A 23,447-nucleotide genomic window follows, 5' to 3' on the forward strand; every position below is an offset into this window, starting at 1 on the left:
GTGTAAGAAAGTTAGTGAACTATAATAATTATGTCTAAAAATGAAGAAATAGGATTAAAATGTCCATGTTAATCAATATAAGCATGCATCAATTATTTCTCGTTAGTGTAAATTATGAGAGGTGATTTAAAAAATGTATAATGAATGCTTATTGATTTTACTTATATAGAAAAAGTAAAAAGTGATAGTTTTGCTTACAAACAAAACGAGTAGTGCAAACCATGAATTAATGATTAAAGCTTGTCTTGTTGTGTGGATGAAGGCATGGAATCCTATATGAATTTTATGGATGCAGACCCAATCTAATTCACTGCCTTTACTTATCCTATTATACCATTTTTGTTTAATTCATTTACAACCTCATATTAGAAAATTCCCAACGTTCTTCTGCTTGCTTGCAATTGCAAATTCTTCATTCCTTCATCCATTGCGGACTACAAAGGCAACCACTACTATTAGAAGGAGACGGCATTACAAGCCCTCAACACTATAATCTAGCTTGACTTCAAAATGACTTAAGAGAAGAAGTGTGCCATTGAACTCTAGAAGAAGGAGGTTCACAAGCTCTTCTAAATTCTCCTCTTCTTCCTCAACCTCATTTTCTTGGTCCCCTCCATTTCCTCTTGCCTCCAGTGCTGCCATTTGTTGGATCCTTATTTCCCTCCTCTCCCTCACCTCCTTCATCTTTTACATCTTTGTTGCCTAGACCTTCACTTCATCAACACCTTGAAGTACCAACGTTGATGCCACAAGCTCACCCTAAGCTTAGTGATGGAGAAGATGAGGAGATGAAGGTGAAGCTGCAAAGTGAAAATGAATACGGCAGATTTGAGAAAATGTGTTTTAATTTTTATTTTTATTTTTAAAATAACCTCATCTTACGTGATAAGTGATGTAGTGTGCAAGTTGAAGATAATGATCAAACAAGTAAAGATAGCAATCAACGTGGGCCTTCTGTAATGACAAGGCGAAATTGTTTTTTTTAAAAAACGTCAAGATAATATTGCGCCTTTAAATACTTTAACTCAAAATATAAATATTTATAAATTGTCAACTAACAAAATTGTTACATTAACAATAGGGTTTAAACTCAAATTTTTACTAACTAGATTGAGATTACTCTTTATTGGCAAAGAATAGCAACTTACACCAAGAAAATGAGAACAATTTATACATAAAAAAAGGTAGTGAAATTTTTTACTTAAAGAAAATGATAACAATTTACACGAAGGAAAACGTCTTGACTGAGGAGTAAACGAATTTTCAGTAGCTCAGGCATCTAGAGAGAGAGAGAGAGCAAGCCAACATCACGCAAACGGTGATTGCGGCATCTCTCACTCTCTGTATTTTTAACAGTTCCTATTAAATTTAATGGAATTTTTCTGAAGTAATTTAATTTTAAATAGATGTTGGGGAACGGCGACGAATGAGCGAAGTCAAAGTCAACATTTCGTGCAGAATAGTACTAATAACAATAATGAGGGTGATGCTAATATTAATAATAAAATGGTAAAAGAGAGGGAAAAGGGCAGAAATGGAAAAGGCAGAAAACGCGTAAAGGAGCAGGGCGTAAGGGGCAAAGGAGCTTTCAATGAGCAAGCAAAGCCCACAAATCTGCTTCGTTTTGCGTGCACGGCTTTCTATAGACAACCTACTCCTCTTCCTTTTTTTTTTTTTTAAAAAAAAAAAACAATTCGTGTCCATGCACTAGTATTTGCCCGCTGTTTGATTTATTATTAATGTTAACATTAATAATAAAAACAATTCGTATCATTTAATATTTCAAATCCTTTTTTGTTTTTGCCCGCTGTTTTTTTTTTGCCATAATATTTCAGACCCCATTGAAATGTAATGTGATTTGTGAATAGTTCGCATCTTTATAATTTATACTCTTGGGTTAAAAAAATAAAGCATTTTTTTGAAGGATTGATCGTTTAGAATATATTTTTAATATTTAAAGATATAATTAATGAATATTTTTAAAAGTGTCCATAATAAATAAATAAATTTATATTTATTTTAAAATAAAACACTTATTTAAATAAATATGAAGATGTATTCTTATTTTGTAGACACTTAATTATTTCATTTATGATTGAAATTTGATTAAAAATATTTTTATTTTTTAATGGAGAAAATATTGAAAACTTCATCACTTGATCCATGTAATTTTAAATAATTTAAAACCTAATTCCTAAATTTTAATTTGGTGCAACATAAATTATATAATTTTATTTCACTCAAAACTTAATATCTAAATTTTAACTCTTGCAATTCAATTTTCATAATTGTATCAATTTAAAATGTTGTTCTCTACAATTTTTTAAAAATAAAGTTATTGTTAAAAATGAGTAATAGTTCAAATGTCTTGAAGTGTAAAGATTGAGTTGTATTGAGTTAAAATTTAAAGATTAAATTGTAACTAAATAAAATTATAAAAATTGAATTATAATCAAGTAAATACTAAAAAAACATAGAAATTAAATAATTAATTTTTCTTTTATATGTTTGGATAACTCCAAATAATCAATTATGCCTACCCAAATCATGATTTTTAAACAAAGAAATCCAAGCACTCCCTGCATCAATACATCACTAGATTAATCGGTATGCTTAGGAATTCTTTCGTTAATGGCACTATCAACATAATGCAACAGATGAATTTTCGACATTTTCAAAATATTATCTGCCATTCAATTAAAAGAGAATAACAGTTAGATTTTAAAATATTAAATTAATGACAATTAAATCTCTAATAAATTTTTTAAAAAATTGAAAAGACAATTGCAATTCTCAAAATTTTAATTGCTAATAAAACATTGAAGTTTTAAATATAACTCCCAAAATATCAAGTCCAAAAAAAAAAAAAAGAATGGGATTCTCACTCTAATCTACATTTTCAAGTTGTGCAAGATTACAAAGGTACATGTAAATGTATGTATAGTTGCAGATAGCATATACCATATAGCTTGCCAAAGAACGGTATATTTTCCAAAGGCCTGAAGGAATATTTGTACTGTCAATAATGCGTATAAATTCGCCACAGACATTTCCTGTAATAAACAAATATTCGTATACAAAGCACTGCTTTATACTTGCCTATTATTGCGTGCAAGTTAATGCTCCTAAATGTTCCATACCAAAATTAAAAATTCATGAAAATTATTGTTCATCATAATTCTATAATGATTCCGGAGTTCTCTATAATTTCCTTTCACAACTAAATGAATCTCATGTCACTTCATCCTTCAATTATATTGTGACTTGTTATGTGTTTTACACATGGCTTTCTTAATTAAGTTTGCCTTTAGGTCATGTGGACGTGATTAATTGAAACATTTTGGACTGATTAGAATACGTTTGAGACGTACAATATGATGATAAAAAAAAAAAAATTGCAACACATTTATGCCATTACATTGGTGTATATGAGGACGAATTTTTTTAGCAAAATAATTATTAATTACTTTCTGATGATAAATATGTAACCCTTCAATCATTTCCAGTGACTCTCATCGAATCATCCTTTGAACTAAGGCTTTATCTGCACATTATTACAAGCAACCGCTAGGAAATTAAAATTTAGTACAGGTGTACAACCTTTATTTTCAACAAACTTTTCACTTGTATTAAGGCTTGTTGAGTTCAAAGACTCGTTTAGCATACAGATGAGGGAATTTCAAATCTATACATGTACTCTATATGACACATATCATAAGACATCTCTAATCACATTAATAAAACAAAGAGAGGTGATTAAGTCATTAGTTTTGATTGAAAAAAGAATAAACTTTTTATTTTACTCATTTAAATAAAAGAATTTTTAATTTACATTACATTCTCTCTTATAATTAATAAATTTCAATAGGGATAGTCTTTAAAAAATATAATTAACATTTCATCAAGTGTCTTATATTAATGATTATCAATTTCTCATAAAAGGTGACTTATAATAACGAAGGGGAGGGTATATATTTTTTATAGTTCTTTAAAAATATCAAACTAGAAACAGCTAAATTCATGAATAGCTAGAGTAAGTTAAGAAAATTGATCTCATACAAGTTTTCACAGATGTTAAGATTAGGAAAATAAAATCCAATACACTTATATTTTAGTTATAACGAAATTCTTTTTCCATAGTATTGAAAACAGGGTCCAACTGACTAGTTGAACTAATGCCTTAACTAATTTAATAAAATGCTTTGTATATGTTCAATTTTATGATTTTAAAACAATTTAACTACAGTTTTGTCATTAATCTTTTGAAAGGTTGACCAGCTCAATTTGGTGAAAGTGAAAACTTGGATGACCAGGTCCAGGAGAACATGTGAAAATGGACGCATGAACTTTTGTACTATATTCAAGTCTCACTCTCTTCCCCTATGTCACTTCAAAGTAATTTTAACATCACAGGACCTGAATCTAAACATGGCATGTTTCATTGAGATTCCATGCTCTCAACGACACTCCCAAGAAGCCGAAAGGGGCAAAAAAAAAAAAATCTGTTTCAACGCAGAAGAGGGTCCAGTATTTTTTAAGAATAGAAAAGAGAAGGTGTCTTTTATGGTTCAAATACCTGAAAAGCTTGGATTGCTTTTTTGACTTTTCAGAGATTTGAGATGCAGACACTCACCGTCGTTTATGGGTCCCCATGTGGCAGAGTTCCATGCCCTTCAAAAAAAATTAAATCAAGAGAGCCACTCTTTACTATATTCAACTTCCATGTCAAGCTCTATATAATATAATAACACAACAAGCCATACCTGTTTTAATACAATCTCATTAGTGTAACTCCACCTAACCTTTTGCTCTTGCCTGTTCAAACAAACACAGCTCAACAAGAAGCCCTTTTCACATCAATATCTTCATCTTCTGTGTCTTGGATATCAAGTAACAATCAAAACACTTGAATTTAATATGCTAATACTTAGACCATCACATTCAAACAAAATAAATTAACGGCTATTTGGTATACCGTTTCCTTGACCATCATAACAGGGTTCCAGAAAGCATCAAGTCATCTGAGATATCCAATATAAGAACAACACTATTTTAAAATGATGTGGACTTACGTTTTCTTTCTATTGTCATATCCAATGGTTTTCGTGTATCAAACAAGAACTTGATTGTTTCAACTCTTGAAAAATATTCATGTACCAAGATTGTTTTCATGACAACCTTAAATTATTTATGATGCTTTTTATATTTATGCACCAATACATGTGAATTTTTTTTTTTAAGAAATTGTGAGATTAAAACATATCAAATCCCTTAAAGACTAAGATTCTCAATAGCCAACTTTTCAATTGTTTATGATGCTTTCTAGAAATTGTAGGAGTAGACCGGTTGACTGGATCATGCATTAGACTAGGCATCATCTCATTTCGGACTAAGAACAATGACAGTATTATATATATCATAAACCATTTACATCTAAAACCATTTTGATAAGATTGAGATGACATCATTGGAGAACAAATGATTTTGAAGTGCTTGTCATCTTCATCTTGCGTAGTGTTGCCGACAGATTTCATTCGCAAACTGAAGCTTTTGTGGGTCCCCTCTGAATATCAGCATTTGCTTAAACATGGTTGCCACTAGCATCTACATTATAAAATTAAACATTAAACAATGAGACTAGTTTGAGAGAATAAAAATACCCATATGATCACTCACAAGAAACGAAACATGCCCATCAACAGAATATAGTTTTTTTTTAACATATGACGTTACAGAGCTCAATGCCTTGAAACTAGTATGAAACTGGTTTCTCATCTTTGACAGAATCAGCTGTGGTAAAACCAGAGGAAAAAGAATCAACAGGAGTTTCCATCTACACGTAGCTTTTAGAAAGTGAAACGAGATCAGAATCATACTCTCAAGAGCCAACTTGAATATAGGTGTTTATTAACTTCGTTCTCTGTGATTCTCGAGCAGTAACTGTAGCTGTAGAAGCTTGTCAAATTCTTCGTTGATGTACATCACAAATAATGAGACAAGTTGTAACCTGATCAAATTTACATGAAATACCAAGAATTGCAATGCAAATAGTTATCATCAAGAACCCTGTGTAAGGTTTACATGATAAACGTAACTAAAAATTTACATTAAAAAAGAGTACAATACAAATATGGAGAAGGGAAAGTAAGAGATCCAACATAAGGACTGTAAATCATATGTTTTCTTTCTAAATACGGAAATGAAAAGGAATACAGAAAAAAAAAAGGATTGGGTATTATTTGCACCCGTCATTTATAACAGTTTTCCGTCTCAATTTTCAAAATGAAAATACAACATCAAGTTCAAACATAATTACTTTCATAAAATATTTTGCTTCCAAACCATCAAGACGTAATGAATAAAATGAGAATCATACGTTACACATATATAAATAAAATATTATGAGTTTGTAACCATTCATGCTTTTGGAATGTGCAATGGTCTTTGGTATGGTATTTCAATCTCTATGACAAGGTGGTTGAGAACTCGACCTTTGCCACCCTATACTTCATCATTAAGTTGAAATTTAGCATAAAAATGGATTTGGCCTATTCACTTTTCAAGCCCAGAAGACCACGAGATGGTGTTCTCGAGATTCTTCTCCGGACAAAATATTTTAGGCTCAAACACTCAGGTAATTGGCAATCTGACCTGAGTTACTGTCACCGGGTCCATTGAGAACAGCATGTCACCAACAATAACTTCTAAACAAGCTTTAGCATTATCCAGGTTCTTCTGTAAAATAGAAGTAACCTCCACTAGAAATGAAGTGGTAGGGATGTTGGACTTGGGGTGATATATTGAGAAGGAAAAGATAGTAATAACATCTAAAACTAAAGCTCGAGGACCTTATCTAATGAACTTTCCAACATATCATTTTCAACAAGTCATAAACACACCGACTCAGTCTCCTCTGCACAAGCTCGGGTATATGCCTTCTGATGCTTCAAAATCAGCAATAAGTGTTTAAGTACAACATGAAGCGTAAACCATCTAGTCAGTAGCACATGTATTTGACTATTAAAAATGACAAATAATTAGCAATAGTTTACCTAAAGCTTTTTTAAGACCGGATAAAAATGGGTAGAGGGAACAAAATTATGATGCACAGATATGACTTGCATACTGTTTCTGAAAAAGTTCCCATACAGTGATGTGGTAACTTTTGGAAAAGATGGGGAAAAGATTTCGCAGGACGTATTAATAAAATACTACAAATGTTATATAGAATGCGATCATCATCATCATCATTATTATTTAAGAAGCATCAAGAGTTCAGAGCCTTTCCTGTGTGTATTATTATAGTCCGTTGAGTTTTTATTTATTCCAAGGGCGTTTTTTAGCATATTTTATAAGAACACTTTTTTGGGTTGTAGAACAGTTTCAAAAAAAAAAAAAACAATTTGGAAAGATTTCATCCAAAACCATATACAACTGCAAGAAGCAAATATACATGCTTCTTAGATTCCAAGAAAGAATGGTGACAACAAAAGTTGTAAGAGTTGCAATTTGGAATCAATGTTGGCTGTTTACTATGCTAGTACCAATATTACATATGTTATATTGTTTATAATAATAACAATGTTGTCGCTATAAATAGGAAAAACAAAAATAGCTTTATATTGGGATTATACTCTAAATATTACGCAGCAGACAAATCATCATCGCCTAAAGAGGAACCAAATGTGAATACACCTTAACATTTAAATACTCCATTGAACAAGTTATCTTTCCAAAATCCGTCCACCCGGCACCCATTGTGTTTGTTAGAACATTTGCCCACTCCTTTCATCAAGTTTATGGGAGTACAAAAGTACACAACTCGGCACTGGGGCTGCACCTCCTATGTCATTCTTACAAGGCAAATTTTTCAAAGATATTGATGATATAAACGGCTCCATCAGAAAATCATCAGGGCATGACTGCTAATAATTCTATTGGAGATTAAAACAAAAACTATACATGGGCTTTGACACAACAGCTTAAAAACTCAGATTGAAATGAACCTTATCAATTACCATGTTCCATTTTCCATTAATATTGTACTATTCTAGTCTTATTTATAAGTCACTTCCAACATATTTTACCAATACTAAGAAAAACCTTAAAACTCATTAACTCTGTCTTAAAATTTAATAAATTCTTAACTTTGTCCCTATTAAATATACACCTTCAATAACATATTTTTTCTCTCCAACATTCAATGGAGGGTGAAAGAGAAAATTTCTAATAAAAATTTAATGACGTGACTTAAAGACAAAAAAATTTTTCTCTCTCTGTCCTATAAATAGGACTAGAGGGAGTACTTAAAAGAAAGCTGATGAAGCAGCCATGTTTTAGAATATATCAACCACAAAACAATCACTGCAAACATTACCAAATTATATGCATCAACAGTACATGAAGCATTGAATTTTAGCAGTCTGATAAACTACCAAGCATACTGAAAATTACGCAAATTCACACCAAAAATGAACCTCATCAGTACCCTTCCTAGTGTGCAATATGGCATTAACATCCGAACACCTATCAATTTCTGGAATCTTTGCCTGAGAACCACTAAAAAAAAGTGAACTAGCAGCAATGACAGGAATGGTGTAAAAAAAACAAAAAGACAAAACAAAACAAAACTTAAACTTAATTACTTTGATTTTTAAATAATAAAAGTAGGGAAAGAAAAGAATATCTATGATTTTTATTTCTCATTAATACTCTACGCTACTACTACCACCACCACCCATCCTTGAACTATGAAGATTAGTGGGGAAAGACAACTTGTTAGCCTTGACGTAGGGAAAGTCTGTTTGCCCCTTGAGGAGTCTATAATTGCTGTAGTCAGGATGTTGCTGCATATCGCACTTTGCAGCCTCTATAAGTCTCAGAAAAATGAAATGTTCACTCCCATGATACATGCTCCAAAATGACAATAATCATGAAATACTATAAAGGGGAAAAAAAACAAAAGAGATTGCAGAGTTGCTACGTGATCCAGTGAAGCAGGAACCCGAACCTCTAGTTGACATCCAAATGACAAATTGACAATTGTACTTATAGCAGTCATAGGTTTACTCAGTGCAGCTTATGAATTCTCCAATCAAGCTCAGCTCTTTTTCTCCTCAATCAAACCACTAAACAGAGAGTTCATGCGACAGTAGACACTGCTATTAAGATAAGAAATGTATTGTTTGCTTCGGAGTTCTGGGAGGGGTGATAACGTGATAACAATATAATTGGCACCTGAAGATCCCTTTGCTGAGCTAGAAGCTTCATTTCAACCAAGTTGTATTGTTCACCAAAAGAATGCCGGGTTCACCAAGACAGCATCATAAATAAAAAGGATCCCTCTGGAAGTTTAACGTGTAAAATAATTGATCAAATAAGTGCTTGTTTTAGGAAGTCAATATACTACTACTAATGTGCGAAAAAGTGCCAATTTTTTTTTTTCGGCGGGGGAGGGTCAATCTAGAAATCATTAATCAATATTGAAAGGTATCGGACGATTTGACAATAACAGGAAGGGAAAAAGAAAAGAATAAAGACCAGAGAACAAGAGATACCTTTCTGGAAGGAAGACAGGCTCGGAACTGACATCGAAACCGACTGTCAGAGATAAGTCTGAAAATCCTCTACTTAACGAGCTCCCGGTATTCCTCATCGTTCCGCCATCCCCGAAGACGACGACGAAGCCATTGTTCCGTCAGTATCAACTGTCACAGAGGCGCATTACGCTTGCACCTTCTCCCAGGTGCTTAGAATTTGGGCCAAAGCCCGTTAAACCTATTTGGGCATTTCCTTATCTTCAATTGGGCCTTACATAAATTTCACTGCATAAGAGGCCTTTCATAAAGGCCCATCAATATAATTAGGCCTTTCAACCAAGTTGTATCAAACACAGTCCTTGGTGAATTTCTTGGACTGCTATCGTAAACATTACTAAAACCCACTTAATCCTTTTGGGCCACTTTGGAAGCCTTTAATCATGTTATGGGCATTTTTGCTTTTCCATTTGGGCTGCCATTTTCAAGATTTTAAGGCATCTGGCCTTTGATTGAGGCCCATCGATGACAACTCAGGCTTAATATTTCTTTGTTGACGAGGATGGCCCTTTTAACAAAATTGCAACTAGTAGGTTTTTTCTTCCCCCATTTTTTTAATGGACTCTTGATGAGATCTTCAATATGGAAGTTGATCTGGTGACAATTTCGAAATGGGATTCACTGATGCAAAATTTCTCACTAAATAAATTGTGAATCTGTGTAAGTATATTTGGAAAATTTTTGAAGAATCTAATGAGGAACAATAGAATGCAGACTGCATTTAAAATTATAGATGTAATGTACTCATGAAATCAGAATTTATCATTCCAGAGAAGGAAATGCGATAATAAGATGTAAGGAAGTTCTTAAAAAAAATGACAAATGGTAAAGTTAATGAATCTGATTATATTCTTATTGAAGTGTGAAAATATTTAAGTAAAGAGTAGGTGCGATGTAACTAAGTTATTTAATCAAATTTTATGGTTAAAAAAAATGCTTGACAAATGAAAGAGAAGCACCTTAGTTCCTATTTACAAAAAATCACCAAAATGATCTTCAAGACATCAATTAGAGGAGTCAAATATATGTCTATGTCATTCCCAAGTTGCTTGGGTCCTGCAATTAGCATGGACAACATCATATACTTGCGCTTCATGCAAAGCCATGGAGGAAGGTTATAAATCACCAAAATGACTGGTCAAGTGCTGTGGCCACTACTTTGAATCCACGAGGATTCATCCCGTCGGCAGACAATGCAAGGCATAGATTCCTACTCTCTTCCCCAAATTCAGGGTACTCATAATCAATCTTTCTTCATTGTGGAGAATCAGCAGGATGATGAAGTATGCCATCTTTTATCTTTTCATCCGCATGCCATGTTAAGCTTTTCGCAATTTCTACATTGCTATACATGCGTTTAAATCTAGGCACGATTGGAAAATACCATAATGCCTTCACGGGACTTGATTCGTTCTGCTTGTAGCGTGAGGCATTACACTTCGGACACTTGGTTAACGACGCATATTTATTCCGAAATAAAAGGCAATCATTAGGGCACGAGTGTATCTTTTCATAACTCATGCCAATTGATCGCAATATTTGTTTTGCGTCATATGTTCGACAAGGAAGCTCATTTTCCTTAGAAAGTAATTCTACTTTCAAATACCCAAGCAACTCAGTAAAGCTCGCATCACTCCAACCATGTTTTGCCTTCATGTTGTACATTTTTAACACTGCTGATAACTTTGATGCACTACAACCAACATACAACAGTGTCTCCGCATCACTTTTCAATTTCTCAAACATTTCCGAACAATCCTCAAGGTCCTCTTCAACTGCTTTGACCATCTGTTCAAGACAATCTTCCTCAAGTGTGCATGCATCAAAATCATTAGGAGATGATGCACAACTTTCACTATGCTTCTGGCTGTAACCAATATCATCTCTTGTCTCTCCATGCATTGTCCAACACTTATAACTTTGATCCAAACCATTAATCACTAAGTGTTCTTTACAATTATCTGGACTAACTCGCTTCACAAGACTGTACTTTAAACATGGGCAAATAATCCTAGTAGGATCCTCCGCATGCTTAACTGCAAGCTTAACAAAATTTGCCACCCCATCCCAATATTCTTTGGATAGACGATTGGCAAACATACATTCCTTATCCATAATTCCTAGAAAGATTAAGAGGGAAATATGATTAGTGACTTTGACTACTCCTAGCTAGTGGGAGAATTAAATATAAAGATCAATCAGTCAATAAGTCACTAACCACATGTTTGTACATTCCCTCTTTAATCTTATTTAAAACTAATAATTATATTTTAATGCTCGCTATTGAAATAATTTTGGCAGCATAATGACTTGAAAAAGAGAGTTTTTCGAGCTTTATCCCCTCTCTCTATTAATCTAAATGACAACAACATTGAGCTGTTAATAATTTGCAAATGAAATTTTTGCTCCACTTTGTAAATCTATGATTTATTAGTTTTTAAAAAAATATTTTGAGCATATATTATTTGTTAATCTAAGAAGATTTATTGATTGAAATCACAAATATAAATTTGTTAAGAAAACTAATATGGATTCATGTTTTTTTTTAGTGAAAAAGATAACTCTAGAAAAAAAGATGATTAATAGTAAAAATATAGTAGAATTTTTTTAATATTTTGACTTCCTTTTTCTATTTTATTCATAATTCATAGGAACTAGGTAAAAATAATATCAAAATTACATTAAATTTTTTGTGATACCAAAAAATATTTTTAATTCTAATTATTTTTATTTTATCAATTTCATTCTCATTTGTTTTTTTAATCTTTTTTTATTATTCAAGCTTACTTTCAATGGGACATCTAAGTTAAAAAAGTTTGGCTTCTAAACTTTTTTTGAAGTGCCACTGCCTTTCAAGAATGCACAACAGAAAATTTCAAATTTTGATAAACATTAGAAAAATTGGATTCGAAGCAATGAACCTAAAATATAAAAACAGCCCATTTGACCAAAATAACGGTATGAGTATATTTTTGAGTGGCAATAAAATAAAGGTTATTAGGTAAAATTTGTCTAACAATGATTTAATTTGAATATAAATATATATAAATAATATGTTAATTATAAATTTTAAATCTTAAAAAAAAAAAAGAAATCAAAATTGCCAACCTACAAACTCATCAACTTGTCAAGTTGAATTAAGTTGTCCTAACATGTTAGAAAACAAGCTAGCCCAATTCAACCTATCAAAATTATAAGTTGCATAGCTAGCAAGTTGACTCATCATTCATCCACCCAACTCTCAATTAAAAGAGGATATTGAGGCACCTGTTTATAATTTTGATAAATATTGATAAATAAATTTTGAAATAATTATGTTTGGGATCGCCGGCACCTCCATTAATTAATGCTTTTAATCACTCGTCCCTCCGTCACCGTATGAAAAGGTGCCAACATTTGCAACAATATACTTATTTAATTGTATGTGTAGTAATAGTAATTAAGTTCATGATGTTTTGTTTTAAATGTATGATGCATGCTTCAGAAAAAACCAAATGTTATGAAAAATGTGCAGGGCAGGTAAGTAAATGTAAGGCTTAATTAAGTCTCAGCATGTGGGGCATGGACACAGGAATTAGTATATTCCTCTATTCTTATATATAACATATTTTTAATCAGATCTTGCATGTTAATAAAGGTTTGTTATTTAGTTAAATTTACATAAAAACACAATAAATTTTTAATTTTACCTCTAATAATATCATAATTAATATCATGATGATAGTGGAGAAAACATACAATTAACGATCTATTTTATTTTTTAAGATAAGGATAAAATTATCTAATTACTTAAAAATATCTTTGACACTCTTTATATTTAAGAACACAATAAAAATTGACAACTCAAGGAATATAAATCTAAATTAATCATTTAATTTCAGAACAAATACTCAGAACTTAAAAACAAGGTAATTAGGTAGTATACTATTTTTATATCCTTAATGAATCTCCTCATATCAGCAAAATAATTGGATAATCCATTAATTCAATAATTGAGCACCTAAAAACTCAAAACTTCAAACACTCACTAAGAAGAACAACAATGCAGATCAAAATAAGCAACACAGAAATCATTTATTGTGTATGAAAATCAAAATCAACAACCCATACATTCAAAATGAAGATTAATGATTAGAAAAGCAAGAACCTACCTCAACAAGAAGAGGGAATGCTAACTGTGTAGAAAACCAGAGACGAGAGTTTGTTGCAGGGTGATAGAGACCGAGAATCCAAACGAATGAGTGCCCACGAGACTTATGGAGGCCGAGAATAAAAAACTCCTCAAGAATTGAAACTAAAAATATGTTTTTGGTAGTTAGAGTGATGAAATATGGGTTTTGGTGGCTATGCGTTTGTTTCTGAAGACGAAAGATTTGCAAAAATGGAGAGAGAAAACGAAATCTGAAGGAAATTTAAATGACAATACTTGACGGTTATTATGAAATAACCGTCAAGTATTACATATTTGACGCTTCTTTTAAAAAAATTGTCAAGTATATAGTAGACAAACTTGATAGTTATTTTAAAAAAAGTATCAAGTATGTGAAAAAATTTAATTTTTTTCCACTGTTAATTTGACAATTGTTTATCGAAAACCGACGTGTAAATTTTAGCTTTATATTATGGTTATTTATAAAAAACATCAAATATGCATACTTGACGGTTATCTTTAAATAACCGTCAAATATCTGCTTAAATATTTGATGTTTGTTTCGTAAAAACCGTCAAGTATTTTTTGCCTTTTTTATTTGTCATTTTTTTAAATAAACATCAATTATAGGGAGTCAATTATACACTTTTCTGTAGTAGTGTCTCTTAAAAAAAAAAGCTCAATCTTAAAATAAGTAAAGTCTTTTTTTTTTTTAAATGAAAGGCGTATCTGTTGTTGGGTTATTCTCTCTCAGGTTACAACTCCTGACCCTATTGAAGAGGATCCAAATTACATTGATAATTATATTTTTTTCTGTAAAAACTAAAAATGTTCAGATGAAGCTACTCTTAGTTTAATGAACAATGAAATTGCTTAAAGCAACACAAAAAACAACATGGCTGATAAACTTGTCCATGACTTTAATTTGGCAACAATATTGTTGGCCGGCCTTATAATGATATTGTTGGAAAAGATAAAGCCTTATAATTAAAGCATAATAAACTTGTCCATACCTTTTCTTTTTTTAAAAAAAAAAAGAGGAACAGGAACAGGAGACATTATTTAGTTTTGAAATATGTTTGTTCAATACACACACACACTAAAAAAAACTGAATAGTGTGTGTGTATGTATATATATATTCTTTTTAATTTAATTTTGTAATAAATTAATATAAAATTCCCCTCAAGATTATTGCCAACGTTGCGTTTGGGGTATATATGCAATAGGTGCCTCAAAATAAAAATTCAAAAATCAAAATACTTGATCGAGAAAGAACGAAATCTCTTCAAAAAACAGGACCATAACCTAAAAAATTTGACACTTGAGCTTCCACGTGTTATTTGCCAAACAAGACAGAGATTCCGCAACCATAAGTTTGTTAATTAGTTCGATGTTGATTATAATGGCTTTTCTCGGGCTTAGCTCTACATGGTTCGATATTAATCTTGATCAAGAGCTGGAAGCTGATGGTGGGATCAAAATGCTTTTCTCCAGAACAAGAATAATGGTTATCTATATAATTAAAGTTAACAAACTAAATTTTTGATCATATTGATACAACATGCTCCATGAATATACATACATACATACATACATACATACATACATACATATATATATATATATATATAAGTTTTCAAGTTTAAATAAGAGAAAAATTATAACTCTTTTCCATGATTCTGATTAAAAACCGAAGATCAGAGCATTTGGATTCAATAAGAAGCAGTAAAAGTCTATTCCCATTCGAAATTTGTGGGAACTAATTAATAAAACCATGTGTTATAATTCGGTTCATGCAATCAACAGCGTTCGTTAATTAACTTAATATTGCAAATAGATGATTGTAATGATAACTGCAAATGAAGATATAAATAAAATTCAAATGTATATGTCACAGACTTTAATTCAAAAATTTCATTACATATATAGTATATATACATCTCAAGAGTGTGGATCAACATCAATTACATGTATGTATGTATGTATGTATGTAAATCAAAACAACTTCACTATGGAGGAACATTTATTCCAAACTTGATGGTTGTTTGCTGCAATTGCTGAAGCGTTGGCTTTGAAGGCAGGAGAGTGAAGAACGAGGATCAACAAATTACCAAAGCAACTTTTGCCGACAACCTTAACCAAGTTGTAGCAACACTCATCGGTCATGGTGCAATTTTTAAATACCACAGCAGGATATGCAAGAGGCCCACAATTCTTGAATTTCTTCGAACGCTGTCGTAAGTATTCGCGGCATCCAAGCTCTTGTTCTGGTGATAATTTTCCGGAACCTTTTGTCTCTGACGATGAAACTCCAAGTTTGTTACCCAAAATATACTAACACCAACAAATTAGATTGCCATTGCAAATACGTATCTTTCCGGTGCCGTAATTGATCCTATTTATCAAGAAGAAAGAGAAAATTTTTTTTATTTATTTATAAATCACATTATTAAATTTTCTTTAAAAAAATGTCTATTACTTTTCATGGAATGTTGGTGAGAAAAAAATAAGTTGTTAAAGTATGCATTTCTAATAAAAGCAAAGTTAAAAAATTATCAAATTATAATTTTTAAAATTTTTCTTAATTTCAGTAAAATATTAGTATAAATAGGTTTAAAGGAGTATTATATAAGATAAAGGTGTGGTAAAAAAATTTTAAAATATAAAACAATTAGAGTTTTTAAAAATTCATTTATTGCAAAAAAAAGAAATCATATAGAGCCGGGGAGAGAGAAAGAGAGAACTTTAAACACAGTAGAGTATTTCTAGTTTTTATATGCTTTGGACAAAACTTGGTAACAGAGAATTATAAAATATAGTCAATACACAAACAACAAAAAGTTGGGTGTGTGCGTGAACTAAACCTTGATCAGCTAAGCATGCTATGTTGATTATTTTTTAAGTGACGACCAGGTTGGCAAAAATTAATGAAAGGGTCATATTAATTAAATTATATATGCAATTAATGTGTGTGGTAATGAATACTAATGGAGTAGTGCATGGTTGATTAGGTCTCTCTTTGGAGGTTGGTCCCCTTCTTTATTGGTTTTTCAAATGCTTGAAAAGTAACCTTTAATTTGCTTTATTTCCCCTTTCTTAATTAATTTTTATGCAAATCATTTGTTAATTACGCAAGTGGCTCTAATCATATATATATATATATATTGTAATTATCGAATATTTACCATCACATCGCCTCATGGCTATACCAAGCTGCACACTATACGATCTGTTTTAACATTAATATAATCCTTCTTCTCTCAATATCACTTTGTATCTTTAATCCAAATCATTATTTGGTCTAACTTTAATGATTAAAAAAAAAAGATTGAAATCGAGACATGATAATTGGAGCTAATGGAGTAGGGTTAAACGCAAACAAGTAGTTGCTAATAAAACTGGGAATTGATGTAATAGATCAACGTCTTAATCATAAACAGTGCGTTTATTTGAAAATAATCAAGTTCTTGCACGCTAATTGATAATGTTCATTGTTGATTCTTATCCTGAATCTCACACAATAATTGAAAGCTAGCAAGCCCCTGACCCTACTGCTCATCTTATTTTAATCAAATTAACAACTCACTTCTATTTAATAAGGAACATAATCCAAAAGCATAACGACATAATATATGATTAGGACCAAATTCATTTGCATTTGACTTGAATTAAGTATATATAATTATGCTTAGTTTCATCACATCCTTTAATTGCTTAGTAATATTGACAATTTGACATTAATAAATTAGAGTCATATGCAAGCCCATTGACTTGAAACATGCTTCAAATCACGGCTCCAATGGAAAATTAATTAAAATCCTGTGTCTTCTGAGCTGCTTCATTGTAGCCTTCAAGTTATGAATCAGTGGATTGGCGTGTGTGATTTGATACGAGGAAAATATGTATTGCATTTTAATGTATGATTTAAAGATTTATTAAAATTGCTCCCTTCGTCTCATTTTAATGTTTTATAAGACATTTTCTTGAGGTGATTTGATATTTTAAAATATAATATTTTTGAAAAAAGAGTAAAGTTTTACTAATAATGATTATCATAACATTACTCTTCATTACTTGACTCATTAAATAATTTTTTTTCTTTCCTTTCCTTTTATTCCATTGTCCAATATCTTGGAAAATTGGGGGCATGACCACTTTCTGCTCATGTTAATCCAAACTCTTAGTGTATAGAATTATTATTATCAACAGCGGCATACTCATAGGTATCTCAGGGATTCCTTGACTGTAGTTTAACTAAGCACACCTTGATTTTTCTCCCTTATTAATGAAAAATATTTTTAAACGTTTATAAAAAATTAAAATTGTCAACTGTATTTATTCAACTTTAATGGTATGTGTAATTCTATCATCGCAAGATAGTATTAAGTACTATGTCAATTTTCAAATTTTCCACACAATAATTTAAAATAGATTTTAATTCAGCTTTTGAGTGATTAAACTTCCTTAACTCTAATTTCTTAATGAAGCCAGAATTCAAAATTGAAGTAATTAATTGTTTATATTTTAAGTTTTTTTTTTTGAAGAATTAGTTAAATTTGGAAGAAGAGTACATTCAGATAAGCATCTAATCCGAAGTTACGTAGATAATAGTTTCTTTTAGTGAATAATAATGTGCCTGGCCAACCACAAACTAACAAACCCTATGATCCAAACAAAGCATAAACATTGTCATTATATATACTTGGATCCACAATTATTAGGGAGGCCATTAATCATTGATTCCATATATTTCTAATTTCACGTGTGCCATTAAGAAATTAAGGCGCAATTGCTAATTAGGTGAAGTGACACATCAAAAACCATCACACCAAAATTAAACTAATGGCTTCCACCATCAACGATCAATATATATACTTTCTCTGATCTAATTATCAAATTTCTTTCACTTTACCACTCTATGGACAAATCTGTTCTCCAAATGTTTTTGAAGTTTCTTTTGAAGCACACGACAAAATTAAGGAATCGACCTGAACTTGAATCGTTTTAATTTTTAGAATGCATATTGAGCTTTATTGAAAATATACATTATTTATTTTTTAAAACTAGGACAACCATTATTTTCAAACCTTCATCAACGTTTCTTGAAATAAAAAATAAACCACACTAACATATTTTTTCGCTGAAATTATTTATAAACATTTGTCACAAAAATAAAGAATTGAAAGTTTCAAAAATGAAAAAAAAAACTCAGTAAATTAGTAAAATTAAGAAGAGGTCCGTGTTAAGGGAATTTTTGTATTAAGTTTTAAAATTGATAAAATTTAAGAGATATATTCCTGAAATAATTTAATTTGATTACATCGATCCTCTAATTAACTGTATCAACCTAATTCAGTGCAGAGATCAACATTCGACAATATGTCGACGGACTGTAACTTAAAGCAAAGTCGTCCAAAGCTAATTAATTTGTTATAACGTTGCATCTCATTACATGTCTTTATCATATCCCATGGTTGATGATCGTATATAGATTATATCTTCATGACGCAAAAGATTCTGATGTTATCCAAAAGAGACATTGAAGCGAGCTAGAACTGAAAAACACTATTCTAAAAATTTATTTTTTTTTAAACAAAAAAAAAAGAAAACAAAAGAAGCCCTAATATTAATTTGTTCCAAAACCCTGCAAATATATATTATTGTCGGCAAGAAAGAAAACGAAGCAAGCTAGAGGAGCTGACCTATGGGCTGTCACTGCACCATATATGCCTTTTTTGTTTGCTTTATATTCTTTTTAAAAAAAAAAATTGCTGAATTTAGTGGACAAGCTATGACCCATCCATGTGGGTTTAGACAAAGCTTTTAAACAAATAATGTAGGTTTCGCAAATGCTTGTCCTTTTCTTTCCCCTTAACTTTTGTTGTACTCTCACATGGAAAAAGCATATCCATTCATCTTCATCAAACAACAAAAAATTGGAGAATATTATATATTTATATTTGAAGTTTTTGGTAATTGCTTACGTCTTGGCTTAAGGAAGTGGGCGGCAATAAGGTTATGGTGTTGGGGTGAGGCTTGACATAACACATGTTGCTAATGATTTTTCTGTGGATTTATATTACTAAACAGTCTCAAGCTTCATGCACACAAAAGAAATATATATAAGTGAAAATTTGTATGAACGCGAGAAATGCAAAAGTTACGAGGCATGTTAAGGTGATTATTAACATATCTTTCAATGATCTTGTAAGTTAATAAAGTTAGAGTCTTTTATTTGTGTTGAAGTAAAAGACTTCCTTCACCTATATACATGTTTCATGTCATGATGATAATATCTTAACCAATATTCATGATTAACTTTAAATTTAATTAAGAAATCTTTCACTCCAAGAGTATATATGTGAAAATGATTTAACAAACGCAAAGTAATTGATTCCTATCATCCTCAACAAGCGAAGAATAAATTCCTTGATAATTAAACCTTACATTTTTATCGAAATTAATCAAGTGTTCAACATCGTCTCGGTTAACAATTATACATAACACACACACACACACACACACACACACATTACCGGATTCTTGCTTTATGTATGAGAAACAATAAAATTTATGGCTAATACACGCATTTTTAATTTTTCAGAATTAAATAGATCCTTTTAATTTTTAGAATTTACGCAAATTTTTTTCTCTCTCTAAATTTCTTGAATATTGCTCATACTTTATCCTCTATTTCCAAAACTTAATTACAGATTTCTCAGGATACAAAAGTGAATTACAAGATTTTTTTTTCAATTTTATTAAAAGTATGACTCTGCTGTATTTTTCAGACGTTAACATGTAAGATTCTCATAAAAAAATAAAAAAACCATGTAATTATATTAATTAAATTCATGAGATTTGTAGATGTGATTTAATGAGAAGTGTGCCTAGATTTTAATAACAGAAAGAGAAATCAATATGATTTGATCAAGACTTATTAGTAAGAAGGTCCGTATCATTAGAAATAGCCAAAAAAAAAAATTGCATGTAATTACAATTATAATAAAATTTAGGAAAAATTTGCGTAATTTAACCCAATATTGTTGATTAATTTTCTGTAGAATTAAAATTATGATGAGCAATTTATTTTATTCTTCAGTTTGTCATCTGCCACTCTTTGGTCACAACACTAACGTTTATTCTCTAATCAATTAATTCAAGTTCTTTAAGCAAGGCTATATGAACCTGACCCACTTTATTTATAGGTACTGTTTGAAAAAGGCCGAAACAGTGGCAGATTTTAAGCAACGCCAATTAATTTGAGACACCGTCATTAATGTATTAATTTCCATATGCCACATGCTAAGCACTAATGGATCATGATTTGATGCTTTGTGGAGCCTCCATGTTCCTATTGTTCATTATATTTTCAAGAGTTAGTGCTACTTCATATTGTGTCACTTTAAATTAATTACAGGTACACCTATAAGCATCTTTGTTTTTTTTTCCTATTTAATTTCCCAAATAAAGTCCTAATTGGGGAATAATTAATACATGGCTGTCATGAACTATTTACCGCTTTTATTTTATTTTTTATTTAAACGTTCTATTCTGTCCCTTTATTTTTTTTAATATAGTATATCAGCATATTCTGTGCTTTAAATCAGATTACTTCTATTTTTTAAATGTCAAGTGGCATTATTTTATTTCTTTCCCACGCCATGATAATATCTATTTCTAAAAGATAGAATAATTACTCTTTCTTATATATTTCCAAGTTATATATAAAATATTTATTAATCTACATAATATTCCATGCATGATGCTTTCTTTTCCCTCTGTCTCTCTCTTACTTATCTTTGAAGAAAGGAGTTTTGGTGTGAACATGCATATGTTTCGCACCCTCATAAGTATTTTATTTTCACATAAAAAAGTATATTATCGAAATCATGCCTAAAAACATGTAGTATTTAATTTATATTTTTTATTAAAGCATAATAATAAACAATATAATCTTATTCAACGTGTATATAAAAATTACAATGTGTTTTCACACATGTATATACATGTCAATGAATATGCCAGGACACTAGCTATTCCTTTCACTTTTAATTATAGGGAAAAGTTAATTAATTTTACAGTTTTAAGAATGATAATTAATATCTTTAAATTTGTAAAAAAAAAATGTTTGACTTTCCAATTTTACACTTCACTAGAATTAGTGATCACAATAAAATTTAATCTAAGAATTATAACTCGGTACAATAAATGAAGAGCAATATTGAGAAAAAATAATTACCCTTTTTTTAGCCGACAAAAGTAGTAATTACTGAATTTTTGTCTTAATTTAGGACCTAACATCACGTATAATGATACTTAAGACATAGATTTCTTAACGGAGCTTCTTACTAACTAAATAACCGTTTTAAGGTGGTATTTTCAATGAATAATGAAATGGCTATCATGAACTATATTGCAATGATCGATTGCTTGTCCTTTTCCTTTAGAGCAAAACCATCTATTAGATAGCTTAAGAGGATGCCCACAGAATTTACAGGAAGACAAAAGTAAGTAAATGAATTATTGGTCCATTAATACTACTTGCCGATGAGAAGTGAATGAGAATAAGAAGAAAACAATGTTTTGGAAAGAAAGATATTAAAGTTGCGATCATAAAAGAAGTGTAAAACTACACGCATGCTGGGAATACTAATACTTGTTAATTTTTCTTATTATATCATATCCACTTTTCGTTTTCATGAATCTGTTTTTGGTGTGATAGTAACATTTGTGTTAGTATTAGTGACACGAGTTTCATATCAACAAATCATCAACCAAAATGCGATCACGGTTGATCACTTTGTTATTTGCTTCCTAAGCGACATGAGCATTGAACATCAAGCTTTGCTAATGCCAATTGCCTAACATTTAACTCGTTGACAGATACAAGACACCTGTGCTTATATATATATATATATATATATGAGATTTTAAAGTAGTTAAGATTAAAACTTTCAATATGGCCCACTTAAAAGAGCGACTTTAATTTACTATCATCATTACCTTAAAATTTTGAAATTTCCGGAATCAAAGAAAAAAAAAATCTTAGATTTGATACAAGAGTTTGAAGGGCTAATGTCTATGTCAATAATGTTACACATCGCCATCATGATGTCTGATCAGGGGATGTGTGTGTGTGCCTATATATAATGAATCTGAAACATGTTCTACTTTTTAGGGCTCGCTCAGAGTGGAGAAATGGGTAACTTTATTTTGAAGAGCGGAATGAGAAATAAAGAGGAATAAATGGGCACATGGGTGTGCTGTTAAAAAAGTAGTGAGCAAGTTGTGATGAAAATATAAGGAATAAATGTCAACAAAGAATTGTCCAGGAGGAATAGTCCAATCAGTAAATAATTGACTAAAAACTTATAAGATTTGATATGAAGATTTTATTGGCATGCAATCTATAAATATTTTTTGAGCTTAAAGTATGTTCTGACTCCGGTGAAATCTCAGTATTGAACTCGTCCAAGCTTTTGTGTACTAAAAAATAAAAAGAAAGTATTTGGAATGAATGCTTCCATGTGCTTCCACGTCTGATATGCTTTAAAGCCCTGGCATAGCCGCACCCACCTCCAATATCTCCATCCTGTTTTTACTTTACATCAGAAAACAACAAAAAAATAGGTACCATGTATGCATGCATACATACACATGAATGAATCAATGCGTTAGTGTGGCCGGCATAGGTATA

At 30.8% G+C, this 23,447-nt stretch overlaps 1 long non-coding RNA gene across 13 annotated transcripts; it reads right to left on the reverse strand.

Moving 5' to 3' along the window:
• Positions 1–259: 259 nt before the first annotated feature.
• Positions 260–9,736, reverse strand: LOC129309091 (uncharacterized). Of its 13 annotated transcripts, none has more exons than XR_008592829.1 (6): positions 9,558–9,733; positions 5,877–9,344; positions 4,764–5,604; positions 4,577–4,671; positions 2,962–3,053; positions 260–800 (listed from the first exon to the last, which is right to left on the reverse strand). It is a non-coding gene; the product is annotated as an uncharacterized LOC129309091 (long non-coding RNA). The 13 variants fall into 13 exon arrangements; XR_008592834.1 differs by lacking the exons at positions 260–800; positions 2,962–3,053 and adding an exon at positions 3,062–3,544 and having other exon boundaries at positions 4,634–4,671; positions 4,764–4,815; positions 5,432–5,604; positions 9,558–9,730; XR_008592837.1 differs by lacking the exons at positions 260–800; positions 2,962–3,053 and having other exon boundaries at positions 4,327–4,671; positions 5,877–6,007; positions 6,652–6,758; positions 6,849–9,344.
• Between the last annotated feature and the right edge of the window lie 13,711 nt (positions 9,737–23,447).

The sequence above is a fragment of the Prosopis cineraria genome, unplaced genomic scaffold, assembly GCF_029017545.1.
Source record: "Prosopis cineraria cultivar Desert tree isolate PC_DT_omini unplaced genomic scaffold, ASM2901754v1 PC4, whole genome shotgun sequence".
Classification (NCBI taxonomy): domain Eukaryota; kingdom Viridiplantae; phylum Streptophyta; class Magnoliopsida; order Fabales; family Fabaceae; genus Prosopis; species Prosopis cineraria.